Source organism: Triturus cristatus, chromosome 9 (assembly GCF_964204655.1).
Source record: "Triturus cristatus chromosome 9, aTriCri1.1, whole genome shotgun sequence".
NCBI classification, from domain to species: Eukaryota; Metazoa; Chordata; class Amphibia; order Caudata; family Salamandridae; genus Triturus; species Triturus cristatus.
The window spans coordinates 1088516441-1088526510 of record NC_140592.1 but is presented as its reverse complement, the minus strand read 5'-3'; positions in this window follow the sequence as shown (position 1 = coordinate 1088526510).

The window sequence follows — 10070 nt, the reverse complement described above, 5'->3', positions numbered from 1 at the left end:
CCCGACACTTGATACTGATGCTGGCGATCGAAAACATTTGATCTATCTCGGTGCTGCCCAGCAGAGTCAAAACGAGCCTGTTCGTTAGAACTACCTCTAAAGTTCGAGAAACCCCCTCTACCTCGCGGGCCACCCTGAGTATGCCCCTGACGCGAAGCATGCAACACCGGGCAGTCCCTAGCCCAATGACCCGATTGCTTACAATACGCACATTGGTTCCTATTCAAATCAGATCGGCCCGAGGGAGGACCATAAAATCCTCCCCTACCTCTATTACTACCCCGTCGGGGCAGGCCATATACTTGTGCCAACATCACCTTTGTTTTTAAATCCTTCGATTTCTTTTCCTCCTGGCCCTTTGCTTCTTGCTCCTGACGCTCATAATACTGGGCAATAGTCAGGAGGGCCGTCGGTGTAGCGGAAGACCAAGAACTTTCACTCGCTTTCAAACGGGTCGCAACTGCCGGCAGCAAATTAGCCACATATTTATCCGCAAAGAGGTGGCGACCCGTATCATCAGTAAGCGGCTGGCCACTAAAATCATGAAACGTCTCCTCAAAACGCGTAAAGAAGTCCGCAACCGACTCGTCAACTTTCTGTTTACATGAAGCTAACATATTCCAGTCAATCTTTTTAGGGGGGATAATTGTCTTCAACTTGGTCAGAATAGCAGCAGGGAGGTCTAAGATACTCTGGGGTGGTTTCTGCGCGGGCTTCCGTTCCCTATCCTCATCCTCAAGGTCAGACCACCGAGCCTTAAAGGCAACTACATCATCTACCTTCGGACAGATCGCCACATATCCGGTGGCAGAATAAGGCCAAAGAACAGGTCTATATCTGCTAAGGTCATAACGCAAGAATTCAAGGCCCCCTCGACTTCTTCGTAGAAGGCCGCTGGATTCTTGCGGGGATCAGGCAATGCATTCTTTAAGGCCATAACATCAGTTCTATGCCAAGGAGTATAAACCCAATTATACACAAAATATCCCTTAGCATCGGCGGAGGTAATGTCCGAGCTAGTCCCCGCTCCTTTAGGAGGAACATACAAAGGCGCCGCCTCTCGCATTGGTTTAACATGCACTATGCCATCCTTATCTGACTGGGAGGTGGATGAGTGGCCTTCTGCTGTACACGGATCCGACTGCTTCACCTCCCCTGCTTGTTGGCGCGCTTTTCCTTTAAGGGCCAGCACCGCGTCCCGCAAAGCGAACAGCCGCCGAGCCGTGTCAGGAGCCTTAGAGGGAGAGAAAACACCATTATGCAATGCTTTAGCATCCAATGTCACATCATCAGGCTCAAAAACACTGGAATATTTCCGGTAAGCAGCAGTCACTTCATCAGCAAAGTGACCCAAAAAATACAATTTCTCTCTCTCCTGCCACGGCCCCCAAGTATGGAACAATTCATCCAGGGACACTTTGCCCTTAAGTGCACGGAAGGAAACTTGCCGAAGCTCAGCCATTTGCTCAGCCGACAGCATGGACCGCGTATCTACCTTACCCGGAACCGGGTCAGAATCTTGTGGCTTCGGAGCAGATGCGCCCACATAAGGGGGCGGAGAGCGATCTAGTAAATAAAAATCATCATCAATATTATTAAGGACAGGATAAAGCGGCTGCCGAACAGCATATTGACCCGAGACTTGCAGCCTACGCTCTTTCTCTTGCCTCTCCGTTTGTTCTTTGTCCTCCCGACGCCTCGCTTCCTGTGCTCGCACTTGATCATTCTTCCGTTGTTCTTTATCAAACAGCGCTTTCTCACGCTTCTCTCGCTCACGCACTTCCTTCACCCACAACCGCACACACTCAAACATATCCTGCCGAGCACGCCGTTTACACATACACTGTTCCACATACTCAATCTTACGTATATCAAACGATCCATACAAAGGCCATCGCAACTGAGGATCTTTTCTAGTATATTTCCTCCATACTGTGCTGTACATTATAGAAGAAAGACCATGCTTCACATACATATCCCGATTAGGAGTCCCCTCTGGGGGAGCTGGAGCAGATTCCTCGAGGTTCAACCGGTTTCTAAAGCAGCAACACCACTTACGGAGTGCGCTAAAAGCAGGCATGCTCAGAAATAATGCAAAATATGCAATATTATAAAGAAAAGGGCACTTAATCGTTGCGCCGTTCAGGGTTACACAGCTCCGGAGAAATCTCTCCACATTACCTGCCTATATGTGTTGCAACGCATATATTTTCACAAAGACAAATACAAAATATGACTAGTCATCACAAATCAAACTCAAATAGCCAGACCAGGCTTCAAAAACTCGGAGCAAGTACCGTACAACGGTTCTTACCAATCAAGAGTCCAGATTCCAACTGCCAAGCTCCAAAATCGCCCAAACGGCTTTCACGGCAGAACCGACAGAAGAGGTCTCAGTCGAGGACCGGCGCCACCCAGACGGTCAGCTCGGAAGGGAAGGAAGAAAAACCCTCGGGATGCCAGGGCTAAGACGCCGCTGGCAGTGATCACGTCCCTGGCCAAATTCCTCACCTTCGTCGCGACCAGTCCTTCGAGCATCCGAGTCGCCGATGAGCCCCACGTGACGGGCGCCAATTGATGAGTACAGGCCCCAGCTAGGCCCGCAGGACACAAGGGTTCGCTCTCCTGTAATGGAATCTATAAGGAAGTTGGCACGGAAACTGCAAAGTACAAAGACAGCATTTATTAACCCTTAAGGGTGGTCCTACAATCCACACAACACTCTTCAGTATTGCATAGAGTAGCACAAAGAACTTGCGTACATGGTCCCCTTTTATACACAATAGAGGGGCTCATGAGTGGGTGGATACAACATGAGGCCGAAGAACATTACCATTTATGGTCATTTTCGATACTGAATCAATATGTGGGCGGAGCTAACACACTCCTTGAGCCCGCGAAAACATGGTCAAGCAAGACTAACTGATAACAGATGTGGTCAAGTCTGGGCATGTGCCAGATGGACAAAAGAGCTATTTATAGACTGTTACTAGGCAGATTACAAGAGCAACTAACACAGAGGTTGGACTCTTCTCGTGGAGAACACGTGGAAGCATGACGATACAAAATGGAGTCCGAACTTCGGTCAACATAACAGAGAAAACATGATCTAGAGGAAGGGGATTAATGTCTTTAGTAAATGCTTAATCACATCGTTGTTTCAATTTACAACACCGCGCTTTATTATTTCTTACTTCCTATGCCCGGTTGAGCAGATCCGTCAGTGTAAATAATATATTCATACGGATCCAGAGGCATTATTTCATTAGGTAGAGCATATTCTTGTTCGTATTGAAGGAATGCTTGTGTCTTTAAATTTGGGTCGTACCTGTATTCTACATCTATTGCAGTGAGAGAATTAGGCCATTGTATCCATCTCAGATGTAAGGATTTAGCGTTAGGAACGCTTGCCTTTGTTGCAGCCTCTAAGGCTGGAACCGGAGTCACTACTATTATTCGTTTACCTTGAGCCAGTGCTCTTTCTCTCACTACAGCAGTCTGTACTGCTGTTGGAATCTTTTCTGTAGATGCGAAACGTATCTCAGAATTTGTGAACAAATGTGATTTGTATGCAATTGGTACTGTTTCACCATCATTATATGTTAGATAGGTGTACCCAGATTGATCTGCAACTATACGGATCACCAGATTGCGTACGTTTAAATGTGTCTGTAAGGGTTTGGAAGCTATCATGTCAGCTTGTAAGGAACAAAGTGCATCTGTGTGTTCCTGTGTCCAATTTCTCGCTGAAAAATAAGGTTCTATTAAGTCGTAGAAAGGTTGTACTCTTTCTGCGTAATCCAAAATGTATGTTCGACCAAAATTTAGGAATCCCAGTATTGATTGGTGATTTTTTAATGATTTTGGAGGCTGGAGCAGCACGCATTTTTCTAGAAAATTGGCTGCCAGGCTCTTTCCTTTACTTGAAAGCTCATATGTGGAGAAGTGTGGCTCAATGGTTAGAGCGGCAGATCTCGATGCAGAGCACTGGTCCGGGACCAGAGTTTGATTCTCGCCGCGGCAGGGTCTCGGGCTATAAATTCCTCGGACCGGATATTCTCGCCTCAGTGCCTATTCTAATCATGGGTCCCACGCTGCAACTCTGGGCAATAGCTTGCTTAATCTCCACAACGGCGCCAACAGTGCTGGGATGCCTGGCTTCACCATGGGGGTGCCCAGGAGTGGGCACTTTACACGGAAAGCCAGGAAGGGTTCCTTCAGCGGTATGAGTACAGCGCTGAGATACCCCCAGGGGTGATTCGGCGCTATATAAGTACATACACATTTACATCCTAAAATTTGGACACTGAGGTGGGCAATTTTTGATTTTTTTAAGTTGAATTTGTAGCCCTGAGATGCAAATCCCAAAATGATGGTATTCACCCTGTTCAAGTGTTCCTCTAGGTCCTCGTTCATCAGATAAATATCATCCACTTAAGACAGCGCCTCCTCATCCAATTGGTGAAGTACCTCAGTTACCCTAGCTGAAAATAACCCCGGGCTATTCTTATCCCCTTGGGGGAGTCGACGAAATTGCCCTGTAACCCTAGCGCTGAAAATGCTGTTAGATACCTGCTTTCAGCAGTTATATTTTGGCCCAAAAAAATCTATTTGAGATGTCAAGCGATGTTTTGTATTTTTTCCGCACAATGTTATTCATTAATGCGGCACTGTGTGCATTTTGAACTGCGAATGTCTTCCTGCAAGTGTTTAACTGTCTGCAATCTAAAACTAGACGATGTGAATTGTCCGGTTTCATGACAAAAAACTAATTATTGTTCATTTGAGAGGTGCAAGTTTCAATCACCCCTTGGTATTCAAGTTGATCTAAGATCTCCCTGACCGTTTTATTAGCTTCTTGCTTTATTAGCTACTGCCTCTGTGCAGTTGGAGTATTTTGTGGTAGGTTGAATACTCATCCAATCCTACATGGTTATTGTGTAATCCATGATGAATGCTGGTGGCCAATCTTGTTCAGCTAACAAAATGTCATAGCCAAACATTAGGTTCTCCCAGAAGAGACCTCTCACTTTCCTACTTTTGTCCCCCTCCATTTGGAGAGTTATTTCATATACTTTATGTGGGACACTCACTCTAGTATCAGGTGTTTCCACCGTGAAATAATCATTCAAGTCCACTGTCACCAGAAATTCCATAAGGTTCTGGTGAGCTATTGTTACTTCTGCCGCACTGTCTAGCATCGTCAGAGCCCATTCCCCATTCAGTAGTCGAGTCCTCAGAATTCTGGACATGTCTGATCTTTAGACCTGCAACCTTCTCCTTTTTGAACTTTGCCTTTTGCTTTGACTTTTCTCCTACTTTCAAAGTGTAATCTTGAGCGTGCTGCTTGTCTCTGCACTTTGTACGCTCTTCTTGTGTTTTTGACCGTCCTTCCCTCTCTGAATTTTTCGATGAACCCTGAAAGGAACAAGAGGAACGTGTATCAGTATGCTGATACCTGTCAGGTTTCCTAATATTTTCCCTATTCCTGAGGGTATACCTCTTTTTGGAGGGCTCCTGTGGAGGAGATCTACCTCGGGATTGAGATCTGTTTCCATTAAATGTTTGTTGTTTTTTATTATCCCACATCTTTTTAGAAGAAACAGGTGTCTACTTGGAAGTGTCCTTTTCAGGACTGCCCATTAGTTGTGGTTTTAAAACTTTCCAAACCAAAATGTCTCTGCCTAATTCTGCATAAGTAAGTTCCAATTATTTTTGGTAGTACATGCTCCTGTTCTAAAGGACTGAACTCCCTTAGGCGTTGGCGGATAGCCACCGACACTGCTTTCCCTTTAATATTAGCTAAAATTATGGCTGATACCTGGGCATAGTTACCTAGTAACGTCGTCCCCAAGTTCAGAGCAGGGTCTGCTCCGTACCCATCCTGTATTTGTCTTAATAAATCGGGTATCACCGCTAATAAAGGAATACTATGAGTTCTGGTATAAATGGCAATAAAGACTGTACGCCAAATGGTACAATCTTCTACTTGTGGTGTTATCACCATGGGCAAGCAGATTGTTAGCATTCTGTGTTTTTCATACGGGGTAGTATTTGGTAATACTGCCTCGAGCTGTGTTATTTTCTGAGCTACCCAGAATGTTATTTGTTCAAGTTTAAAGGGCATTTTACCCATCACTGCGTGCAATGCTTGTGGTGTGATTTTAGTTGCTGTACCCTGAGATTGAGTTCCATTTGTTGCAACTATTGCTGATTGGACAGTGAATGTCCTCATGACAAATTGTGTCATGTTTCTATAGATTTTAATTAAATCTTTATGTTGTATGAGTAAGTCTCCCTGTGGCATTGTGTCAATGTCAGGATGTGGTGTGTAGGCCGCCAATATCGGCCATGTTGCCCCTTCTCCTCTGAGCGGGACGAGTCTTACTCTTCTTCTTATGTGGGGTAGGGTGCCTTTAAACCAGTATAAGTGTTCCTGGTACATGAGCGGAACTTCAATGTCCTCGAATGGACAATAATCCACTGATGCATCTCCTTCTGTGTAAGAATGAACTGTTTTTGTTCTTGCATTTGCTGCTGGGAATGTAACCCACGAATAAAATACCTCTGTTTTGTTTGATTCGTGTACCTCAACCACGAAAATTACTAAGCCACCCCTAGCTGATAAACCATTTTCTAACAGTTACATGTTGACTGTACGTCTGAATTTTTCTGCAATCGAAATTGCGTCTGTATCTTCTTCTCCGGCTGAGAGGTGTAGATCCACTTTGGGGTTATCTCCTGTCTTAGTCATTTTTGTAAAGAAAACGTTTGTCCAAGGGAACTAAGATAAGGTTTTTTATGCACAATTTAGGAACACAGTTTCCTTCAATCTTGATTAACCAACAGCCAATAAATAGGATTTTTATCCTACTCAGCTGTGGCGGATTTTGTGCCCACCGACTCCAGACCTCTCTGGTGTTTTGTGAGTAGGGGTCTCTGAGAATAGCACAACTGAGCTACTCAGATTCCACTGGTAAATAAGTACCCAACCAACGTTGGTGGCGCCATGTTGTGTAGTTCCTATATATCCTATACAGGATCTGCGCGTTTGGATAACATAAACTGTGGGTTTGGTGGCAGACTGGTTCCTAGCACCCCCACCGGATATGTTAACCTGTTTTGTATCAGCTATCTCACAGTGCCACTAGAACCTCCTCTTATCGGGGAGAGAATAGTTTCTTGCAACCTTAGAACATGACAACCCTGATGCCCCAGGATTGTGGAAACAATATACTACTTTTCGCTCAGTCACTCGTGCTCACTTAGTCGGTCTCAGAGATACACAGACTAAACAGTCTGGGCGTTTCAATAAAGATTTATTGAACAGTTGTTATTCTAGTGTAAAATAGATGTGCTGTAACAATCATTAGACAGTAGCAGAGATATATGACTTGCAGTACTACGAAAGTAAAGGGATGGTACAGTTCTACCATTTTGCAGTGCCACTAGAATCTCCTGTTATCAGAGAGATTCGTTTTTGGCAACCTTAGAACACAATAACTCAGACTCATGGAAACAATATACTACTTTTCACCCAGTCACTTTTGCATGCTTGTTTTTGTTCTCAGAGAGATACAGAAAAGAAACAGTTGAGCGTTTTTACAATATGAATTTATTGTGCCGTAGTTCTTCTCATTTAAAATAAGTGCGCTGTTACAACTGTAACACTGTAGCAGAGCTATAGATCCAGCAGTACAGTGAATAAAAAGGAATAGTATTGTTCTACCATTTTTCAACAGTCATGAACACATACATGAAATATTAACTGCATTTATAAAATAAAGTGCGTACTCCTAAGATGCCTGACTAGATGTACCTACGTGTACCTAGCATGTGAGTAGGTGCTACAGAGCCTACGCCTAAGAGCCAAGAGTCCCACTAGGCTTTAGTTGGAACCCCATACCTGAATAGTGAGAATGTGGGACTTCGTCCTGGACTTGAGCGGAACACCCCGCAAGGGATCGTCAGACCACTGTCAGCTGGAGCGATGGCATGCCGGAGCTGCAGTGTCTCTGGTCAGTGCATTGGTCTTGAAGTCTCGGTTCCCTCCTGCTTTCTGATAGCAAGAGGTGCTGTATTTATACAGTCTATGTACGTGTGTTACCCATTGTTCAGTATGAGGAATTACATTGGGGATCAATTATTCATATGCGCTAAGGATGACAACTTAGCAATATCGATTGAGAAAAACCCACCCTCTGCATGGAACTAGGTGAAAGGTTTAGTCCATAAAAGGCTGCAGTCCTTATAAGGCGTGCTGTCCCTATAAGGCATGCTGTCCTTATTTGGAGTTATGTCCTTATAAGAATCGTTCACATGAAATATCGGGAGCTGATGTAGGGAAAGTGTACGATGTTCCCTGGGCCTATATCAGGGTACCGATATGAAATATAACAATATGTAATGTAGGGAAGAGTATAGGTGAAAGCTTGTGATGTTACCTGTGCCTACATAAGGTACCAATATGGAATATACCAACATCTCCTCTCTCCTTCTTTTAAGAAAGATCATGTTGTCCCGATTAGTTGCGTAGGTTATATTTCACTTGGGTTGTCTGACTTTTTTATGAAAATATTCCATTCTAGGTTCAGAGGGCTTTGTTTTTCTCTTTAGTGATTCTCTTGCTAACCACTAATTGAAGTGTCAAATCAACTCAAACTGCAGTGGTGACGCATCTTCCAATTCTTCTTTTACTTTTCGATAGAAGGCAGCTGTCGCTGCTTAGCTGTACACAGGGCTTAAACTTTTGTTGAGAGGGGCTCAAATAGGTGACCATGGGCCTGATTCAGAACTTTGTGGATGGGATACTACATTACAAATGTGACGGATAGCCCGTCCATCATATTACAAGTGCCATAGGATATAATGCGCTAGTAATACGGCAGATGGGATATTCATCATGTTTGTGACTGAGTATTCCGTACGTCTAAATGTAAATCAGGCCCAAAATCTTGATTACCCTGTAGCTTTATTTTTGCAATATGGACAGCTTGTTTGTTTTGCCTTTTAACAAACACTGCCTGGAACTGTTGAATGAATTGCTCATGATTGTTTAGTCATGTGCTGCAATTTATGAGAAATGGTAAGGCCTACATTAAGGGAAAGTGTAAAAAATTCATGTTGGTTTATTTTTCATAATGATGAGAAATTTTGGAGCAGTTACGTGAAATGCGAATCTGGCAGCCAGTGCTATATTTTAAATGAAATGCAGCTTCATGTCCAATTTGGACACAAGGATGCATTTTCCACAAAAAAGGACTACAACTCAAGTGCTGCTTACAACAGTGTACAGTCCTTCTCAGCCTGGGTACCCACTAATGACACCATACACTGAGCATAGTAAAACACGTCTTTATTTTCTTGGGTGTAACCGCTAACAGACACGCACTACATCTCCTTCTCTGTTAAATAAAAAAATTAAAACATTTCCCCCAAATATATTCAATCATAACTTTTCAATGAGTCTTCCTTGTGCTCTGATCATAGGTCCAGAAACTGAGTACAGGCAGTCAAAGAGTCCATGATGTGCATTGGGGATGTGGGAACAACAGCAGTCAGGGGGTCTCCAATTGTCCTTCCAGACCCAATCTCTACATTGGCATCAGCAACTGACGCGCAATGAGCCACATGTCGGAAATGCAAGGCATCTCACATTATAGACATCCCAGAATGTTGGGCAGTCACCATTTGTCCTTTGCTGGTCACAACATGAAATGGTTCAGCATCAAAGAGAGCATCAGATTTCTGCTTTCTAGCCTGACAGATAAGCACTTGATCTCGTCTATTGAATATAATGTCCTTTAGTGTTGGTGCTTATCTGCATAGGCCTTCATTTTTCTTTTAGGATCTAAGTCTCTTATATGGGTTTCTTCCTCAGCACTAGATCTTCTGTTGGTCCATTGAAGTAATTTGGTCATCATGGCTCTCCCGAACCTCAAGGTTGTAGGGCTTTCACCTGTGGTCGAGTGATGGGTCGAACGGTGAGTTTGAAGAGAAGAGTTAAGGACAGTTTTAGGATTGCGATTTTCCAATTCAGCACTCTGAACAGCTTTCTTGAGGGTACACAT